Source organism: Schistocerca cancellata, chromosome 2, assembly GCF_023864275.1.
Source record: "Schistocerca cancellata isolate TAMUIC-IGC-003103 chromosome 2, iqSchCanc2.1, whole genome shotgun sequence".
NCBI lineage: Eukaryota > Metazoa > Arthropoda > Insecta > Orthoptera > Acrididae > Schistocerca > Schistocerca cancellata.
The window spans coordinates 886,979,520-886,988,530 of record NC_064627.1 but is presented as its reverse complement, the minus strand read 5'-3'; the positions used below and the strand labels follow the sequence as shown (position 1 = coordinate 886,988,530).

Genomic DNA, 9,011 nt, shown 5'->3' with positions numbered 1-9,011 from the left:
ACCAGCTTCATTTAAGGGGACGGGAGGATGTAATGCATAATGTTCTGCACTATATAAATGTAACTGACGTTAGTAAGCAGCTAATGTAGGTTTTTATTACGTTTGATCTTAAGCCGATTACACATTGTGTTCCACTGGTGGTTGTAATAAAAAAGCTTTCATCATCTGAAATTTTTAGTTTTTTAGTGAAATTCACCTCACCAAACATCATATTAGTGGAAAGGAGATAATGCAATCTGTTCTACGCAAGAAAATTGTTAGTTGATTTTGGATAATATTTGTTCTTATTTACATGATTAAAATCACTTAAGTAGCAACTAAGGGTTTATGGCTTTAAATATTCGTAGTATTATTACTGCCTGTCAAACATCACCAACACAGACCAACAACACACACATGAAGAACCTCGTTACACTCTACAGTACAAGAAACAATTCGAAATTTATATAGGTAAGTAAGGGGGCCTGCAGTGTTTCAGCTGAGTATTTTTAACTGCCCACAACTGCTTTTCATTCAAAAGACACATCTACATTATCGAAGGGGTATCTTATTTAAGGGAGAGAGGACGAATAAGATATCAATCTTTGGTATAGAAATGGTTTAAGGATTTATGTGTAAACGTATACACACAGAAAATCTGCATCTGATCATCTAATTGTTTCTCCAGCCAGTAATTAGATAGAAACACGAAAGGTATAGCCTCAAATACTAATATACATCAGTTTCTTCCCATAAACTATATCTTCTATGGATTTAATAATTAGCAACATTTCTTCTCGTAATTTTTGGCCAAAAGTTTCTAGGAATTTTAATTTTGATTTTTATTTCCTACAAAGTAAGCCTGTTAACTCATTCCAAATTCTCTTTGGTTTGAAGCGGCTACTCTTCCCCACATTATTAAATGGGGATTCATTAAATGCAGTTTTTCTATTAGTTTTAAAAGTTGTGTCTGGCATTTCTGTTGCTAAATGAACGATGTCGAAACCACTACACTGATACACAATGCACCCATCATGAACGTTCTTGGATCCTTTATTTACTGAGAGTTCTTTAATGTACAAATACTCTTCATTGTGTTTGTGTGGGTGCTATTCTGTCATTCTGCGCAACGGATTAATCTGAGATGTACCCTTTACGCTGTGGCTTATGCATGATGCAATTTCCACCCCCACACTACTACTGAAGTCAGACAGACGCCCCTAACATTCTAAATAGAAACGCCTGAAACACTTTCAGCAATAAATATCTTGTGGAGTCGTCCGCTGTAAGGAAATGACACAAAAATTCACAAAATTTCTTACTAGTGGGATACTTGGGTACTGGAGTAGTGCTAGTTGTTGCTGTTGTTGCTGTTGTTGTTGTGGTCTTCAGTCCTGAGACAGGTTTGATGCAGCTCTCCATGCTACTCTATCCTGTGCAAGCTTCTTCATCTCCCAGTACTTACTGCAACCCTACATCCTTCTGAATCTGCTTAGTGTATTCATCTCTTGGTCTCCCTCTATGATTTTCATCCTCCATGCTGCCCTCCAATGCTAAATTTGTGATCCCTTGATGCCTCAGAACATGCCCTACCAACCGGCCCCTTCCTCTTGTCAAGTTGTGCCACAAACTCCTCTTCTCCCCTATTCTATTCAATACCTCCTCATTATTTACGTGACCTACCCATCTAATCTTCAGCATTCTTCTGTAGCACCACATTTTAGTGTAAGAAAAACATGAAACTAACGAAAAATATTATTTATTTTGCTAAAATTCAGAGAAATCACAATGGCACCTTTACTTGTGAACTGAACAAGTTATTTCTGGGTTCTTTTCGGAATGTGAAGTTACCTCTTAAGGATAGGATTCGCTAATGAAATTTCTGTACAGAGTTTAAGATTGTTATTGACTTGGCAGAATGGCTGAGAGCCATACCTGCTCGTATAATTATCCGATAAAATGTTGCAAGGTACTGTCGAGGCTGTCCCGTGGGAAATGCAGTGAAGAGTACTGGTATAGAGGAAATATGGGGCTCGGAAGAGCGGTAGCGCATAATACCGTAAGCTGCGATGACTGCTGTCAGTGCCGCTCGCTGCTGACAAATAAGATAACTCTCGTTCCATCTGGATTGACCTTCGCCAATCAAACTCTTCCTACGCCTTGATGATGTCAAGGAGTCCTATTCGCCCCTAGTCTAACTATTTGTGTGTTACATCGGTCAGATAACCAGTCCACCGCGATGCCACTAAAAAATTCGCTCGCAGGCGTTTAACTATAACTCTGTCCGTTCTCACCGCCCAATAAGTATGGTGGCCAACACAGTGAACAATGCTTAATCGCAAGGACTCAATATAGAGTCACACTCCGATTCGCTCTCGACAGAAGTGCTCTCCTAGTGAAGTACTGAGGAGAGACTTGTTCCTCGCTCTTTGAGTACACGTATGAGCGAGCACGCTCTCTTCACGTGTTCTCGCTCCAAAAGCGACAACGGAACGGCCCCTCTCCACACCTGACTTGAAGGGGTATATCTTTTGGTCTCTTCCATTACACCTTCAGCTCAAGGCGTCAGAAATATCGTCTGCCAATCAGCATTGCTCTTCTAAAACCGGAAAATGACATTTCACTTAAGGGTACCAACCCGGAAAACTGTAGCATCGGCGTTTGGCGTTTGCTTTCTCCCTGTGAAAATCTCTGAAACTGCTTGCTCTGTTTGTACAGAGTGCTTAGGCTGGGCGCTCCCACACAGTGTAGTGGAATTTGCCTTTAAGCCAAACATGGGGTCGTTCTTCCTTTCACTCAGGCAAACACTGTCCGCTCCACGGGCGACCGAGGTTCACTCGTCCTCTGAAGGGACCGGCGTCCCAGCGTGTGGTCTTCATCTCTCGAACTAAGAGCTCCTGTGACCGTCGTGTCTGGAATGTATGTGTGTACACCAACCTCGAGTATTTCAACTACGGTGCGCTTACTTGTTATTTGCATATAGTTTAAATGAATTCATACAACACTGACTTTCTCTTATCGAGTTTTGGTTCGAATGAAGCGTCTTGATGTGAGGAATATGATTGTGAGGGCGGGATATGTGAGCAATGAAAGTAAGGAGACCATGACGTCTTACAATTGGTTATTATTATATAGAACAATATCTTTTATTTCCCAGTCAAATCGAAACTTATCTGTTTACCATGTTTAAAGTACTTTATAGCCTATGTTAGTGCATTTGCTAACAGAATCTTATATTCCTAATCTTTTGCCAAGTACTCCAGTTTGTGTTCATTGACTTTGTTTTCGTTCTTTTCCAATTTTCTTTTGCTTGCACATAACACAGTAACTAAACTTAAAGGAGTTATTTCTGTGATAGGGAAAGGTTAAAGTCTTTTTAATGATTTTTTTCGTTTTCCTAAGCCATGCTTAGGTACATTATTCGCTGCAACCTCCTCTTGTTCATCGCTATCTATATATCTTAGTATTGTGGAGAACAATTTCTTGGAAGAAAAATGATCCTCCGGCTCCAATATAACACTGATGTGTAATATTAATTTTATCTTTATAGGTGACTGTTTTAAGAATTTCAGTATAGATTACAGGTAAAGAGTTGAAACTATAGAAAGAGAGAACATAGTTTTCAATCTTCCCTTCAGTCTTAAACGTTTGGAAAGTTAGCTTGTACAGTAATCAACTTTCATGTATTCTTATTGCTTCAGAAGACAAATTGTAGAACACAGTTTAACACAATGATGCAAAAGTTCTGTAAGCTCTCCAGTAGCTTACATCACATGGAAGCAGTTGGCACAGAGTATAGCGATGCTCATTTTAAGTAATATTTGTTATTATTTAACACAATTAAAGTGTCGTCCACATGATCAGACACAGTGTACATTCTGTCGTTATACTATAGCAGCCCCAAGGCTGGTAATGGCGTGTTATTTAGCCTAGAAAGATGTAAAGGTTTCTCAGAGACACATATTAGAGAACTATATTACTCTGATAACATAGCTGCAGAAGTCTTTGTTCGTTCCTGGGCTTGTGATAGGAGGCAGAGTTGGAGATCATTACCGTTAAACTGCGTATTCCAAATGCCTTATTCTTGTTCATAACTGCATTTCTAGTCTCCTGGTGGTCTTCTTGCTCGCTGCAGGTAAGGCTTGTTTGACTGAGGTTCATTACAAAAATCCTCAGAGAGAGTAATCCACCCTCAAAGGATTTATTATATAAGAGATGCATCGTATAAAACTATCATTCTACCAATACTTGATTGCTATTTGTCAGCCTGGAATCTGTGCCATACAGTAGAAGAAACTAACAATCAAACGACAAGGCGGTAGCTCCTGATGTACATGCTGCCACAGGTGTGTTGTTCATCACTTTGTGGTTTACTGTTAAAAATCTAAGAGTGGTCCAGTAAAATGCAGGGACTCTTTCAGTGTAAGTATTAATAGAACAAAACGAAACACACTTAAAATTCTTGCACGATGAAAGATTACTTTATGTGTTCAAGATGACTCCCATTAGCAGTCAAACAATGTCGATACTGCTGTTGACTGAACTACTGCTGTCATTATAACAGGATTGATAGCTGCACAGGACATCTTGATGGTTTCTAGCAGTTCGTCTGTTGATTTCATTTTTGAAGGTCCCCCATTGGTAGAAGTCAAGATGTGTAACGTCTGGAGACCGTGGTGGGCACTTAACATTATCTCTTCGACGTATTGTCCACGTAGATTTTCATCCAAGCGTTAGCGAGGTGGAGTGCCATTTTGTTGTTGGTGAAATATTTCATTTACAAACAACTCTCGGATAGTAGGTATAATCGATTTTCGCGCGTATGAAGATACACATCGCCAGTTACGTTAGCTTCAAAGAAGAATGAGCCAATCAAATCGAGCGATGGCAGGCCACACCACACATTAACATCCGGACGATTCACATGTTTATCCACGTGAACGTAAGGATTTTCGGGAGCCCAGTACGCCCAGTTGTGGCGGTTTGCAGTACCGTTCAATTTGAAGTGCACCTCGTCAGACCACATAACCATCCCAGCAAACGGTTCAATGCTACGAAGAGTGACTTCAATCCACTTGCAGAACCCCTTTCTTCAATCCGGGTCTCCCTAGTCCACCTTGGAATGTACACTTACCACTTTGGAGCATTAAGAATTCGTCGTACGGTTTGCGCTACTTACACGTGCATCCAGCCTCAAAGATTTTTGAGGTGACCTAGCAAAATGTTGCAACATAGCAGCGCTGGCAGCTGGACTTGTTGAGAGTTTTGATCGGCCAGACCTTTCATAATGCATATTCTGTATAGTACCGTCAGCTTAAAATTTATCCTAAATACAATACATAATAGTACGCATTGGTGACTGAGGTCCGTACACATGAAGCCTCTGCCATTGTACCTCCATCATGTTTTCTCGTACTCCCAGCACCACTTCAGTACGGCATTGTTTCTCAAACGACAGTCTTACTTCATTCATTGCTGCACTGTCATCTGCTGGAAAACGCTTGCCAAGATCTGTTGAGAAAACAATGGACTACGCTAAAGCGCAAAATTGCAACGATATGTCATTTTGTTCCAAATACATTAACAATCAAAGAGTGCCTACACTTTTCTGGACCCCACATGTTTCTAGAGTAGTCAGTCACTATATTGCTTCCTGTTACAAATATCTCTAGAAAAGACGGTGGACATAAAATTAGAGACATTCAAGCTCACATGGAGGCTTACTAATGATTAATCTTTCCACTAAGTGATCACGACCGGAATCGGAAAAGTGACAACGGTACAGAACGTATCATCCGCCACACAACATTACGTGGCTTCTGGAGTATAGACGTAGATATAAGTTTACGCGTTTCCTGAATTATGTAGCACCAGTCGTCTACACACCAGCCACGCAGTTTCGTAAACAATCAATCGATGGTTTTTGGGCAGCGCTTATGTCCGATATTATCCCAGATGTCTTCCAACACATTACTTTAGACTAGATGAACTATATGTTCCATGGATCTGTGTTAAGAAAAATTCGTTGATGTGAAACGTATCAGATTTTTACTTACATTATGAGATATTAATTAAAATATATCAGTGATAATAATAATAATAATATAGGCAGTACATCAACTGGTTCCGACCAGAAACTACGCCATTAGTTGAAAAAAGGCATAAATAATTTACAATACATTTTGTTAAAGAATATAAACACATCAAAAAAGTTGTGCAACACCTCGGTTACGAGAGTTTCGGAACCTGTACAGAAAATTGGAATAGTGCTCAACATAGATATCATATCCGCCCTTTTTATTGCTCATGAAAACCACACATAGCATGTTGTACTACCATACAGCGAGACCGTCAGAGGTGGTGGTCCAGATTGCTCTACACATCTGTACCTCTAATACCCCGTAGCACGTCCTCTTGAATTGGTTCGTGCCTGTATTCGTCGTGGCATAGTATCAAAAAGTTCATCAAGCACTGTTGGTCCAGATTGTCCCTCTCCTTAACGGCGATTCGGCGTACATCCCTCAGAGTGGCTGGCGGGTCACGTCGTCGGTACACAGCCCTTTTCAATCTATCCCAGGCATGTCGATAGGGTTCACGTCTGGGGAACATGATATCCACTCTAGTCGAGCGAAGTAGTTATCCTGAAGGATCCATGGAGACGCATGCCTCAGCAATATGCTTGCCGATATGGTTGCACTATCGGTCGGAGAATGGCATTCACGTATCGTACAGCCGTTACGGCGCCTTCCGTGACCACCAAAGGTGTACGGCGGCCCACATAATTTCATCCAAAATAGCAGGGAACCTCCACCTTGCTGCACTCTCTGGACAGTGTGTCTAAGGCGTTCAGCCTGACCGTGTTGCTCCCAAACACTTCTCCGACGATTGTCTGGTTGAAGGCATATGCGACACTCATCGGTGAAGAGAACAAGATGCCAATCCTGTGAGGTCCATTCGGCATGTTGTTGGGGCCATCTCTACCGTCCTGCATGGTGTCGTGGTTGCAAAGATGGACCTCGCCATCTAAGTCGGGAGTGAAGTTGCGCATCAAGCAGCCTATTGCGCACAGTTTGAGTAGTAACACGACGTCCTGTGGCTGCACGAAAAGCGTTATTCAACATTGTGCCGTTACTGTCAGGGTTCCTCCGAGCCATAATCCGCATGTAGTGGTCATCCACTCCAGCAGTAGCCCTTGGGCGGCCTGAGCGAGGCATGTCATCGACAGTTCCTTTCTCTCTGTATCTTATCCATGTCCGAACAACATCGCTTTCGTTAGTTGCGAGACGGCTGGACACTTGTTGAGAGCCCTTCCAGTAACAATACGGACGCCATCGAACGGCGAATTGACTCTCTAGGCTCGGTTGAAAGATAACACGAACGGTCAAAGGGACTGTGTCTGTGATACAAAATACACAGTCAACGTCTACCTTCAGGAGTTCTGGGAACCGGGGTGATGCTAAACTCTTTTTGTTATGTGTATGTACTGAGGAACAGTAGTTAGTATATTAAGTTCCATTAAGAGATTTCTACACTTTGATCGTGGAGTCACACCACAAATAACGCATTTGTGCTCTTAAAAACTTTGTTTGGTTGTGGGAGTTAATTCAGAGTATCGCACCATACAACATTACGGAGTGAATGCAAGCAGAGTAGGCCAGGTTTCTTATTTTTACTTGACCTACCCTGATAACATATGTATTGTGAACAAGGATTTTTTTAGACAGTTCGCCGGCATGAGTGACCGAGCGCTTCTAGGCTCTACAGTCAGGAACCGCGCGACCACCACGGTCGCAGGTTCAAATCCTGCCTCGGGATTGGATGGGTGTGATGTCCTTTGGTTAGTTAGGTTTAAGTAGCTCTAACTTCTAGGGGACTGCTGACCTCAGAAGTTGAGTCCCATAGTGCTCAGAGCCATTTGAACCGTTATTTTTAGAGAGTTTAGCAGTTTTATTGTTGTCTCCATAAACTGTATTTATTATCAAACGTAGACCCACGGAATTTCGCACTATCAAACTCCTTGCCGGCTCTTCTTCATAGTTTATGCATATGCTGGGTGGAAACCTCTTGCTTGTTCTAAATTGCATGTAGTCAGCATTTTCAAAGTTTAATGATTGTGAGTTGGCTATAAACCGTTTATTAATGTTCATCCAAACGATATTAGCAGTCAAGTCTAATACTATGCACCACATACTATTTATTTCAGTGCCTGTATCATCTGCAAACAAAACAAACTCTGTGTCTGGAAACGTATCGGATGAGAGGTCAATAATTTGTACAGCCCCTAACATAGAAGGGGGTACCGATAAAGGTACTCAAAGTAGCCTCCGCCACACACTGTCAGGTGGCTTGCGGAATATGGATGTAGATAGGTAGGTAGATAGATCTTGTGACATGCCACTCATAATTAATTACAATTCTGATAATGAAGGGTAGCTCAATTCACTGATCTTTCGTATTGATGCCCTTTGTTTCCACTTAGCTAGATTTGACTTGAACAAATTTTCAGCAGTCAAAGTGATACAATAGTATTATTACTTACATAAAAGCGGCAACGGCCTTGCCGCAGTGGATACACCGGTTCCCATCAGATCACCGAAGTTAAGCGCTGTCGGGCGTGGCCGGCACTTGGATGAGTGACCGTCCGGGCCGCCATACACTGTTGCCATTTTTCGGTTTGCACTCAGCCTTGTGATGCCAATTGAGGAGCTACTCGACCGAATAGTAGCGGCTCCGGTCAAAGAAAACCATCATAACGACGGGGAGAGAGGTGTGCTGACCACATGCCCCTCTTATCTGCATCCTCATCTCAGGATGACACGGCGGTCGGATGGCCCCGATGGGCTACTTGTGGCCAGCAGACGGAATGAGTGCTACATATAAGCATGTTGTGGGTCACACAGTCAATTGCCTATCACCAATCAAAAAATTTCCTGCTGCTTGTAATTTGTTACCTGATGAATCAAGTACACATCTACCATACAGAGTGATTCTAATTAACGATTACAAAACTCCGAAACGAGGTAGATAACTAT

At 41.9% G+C, this 9,011-nt stretch overlaps 1 pseudogene; it reads left to right on the top strand.

Annotated features, from left to right (window-relative positions):
• The first annotated feature begins 8,526 nt into the window (after positions 1–8,526).
• Positions 8,527–8,644, top strand: LOC126163860 (5S ribosomal RNA; annotated as a pseudogene).
• Positions 8,645–9,011: the final 367 nt, after the last annotated feature.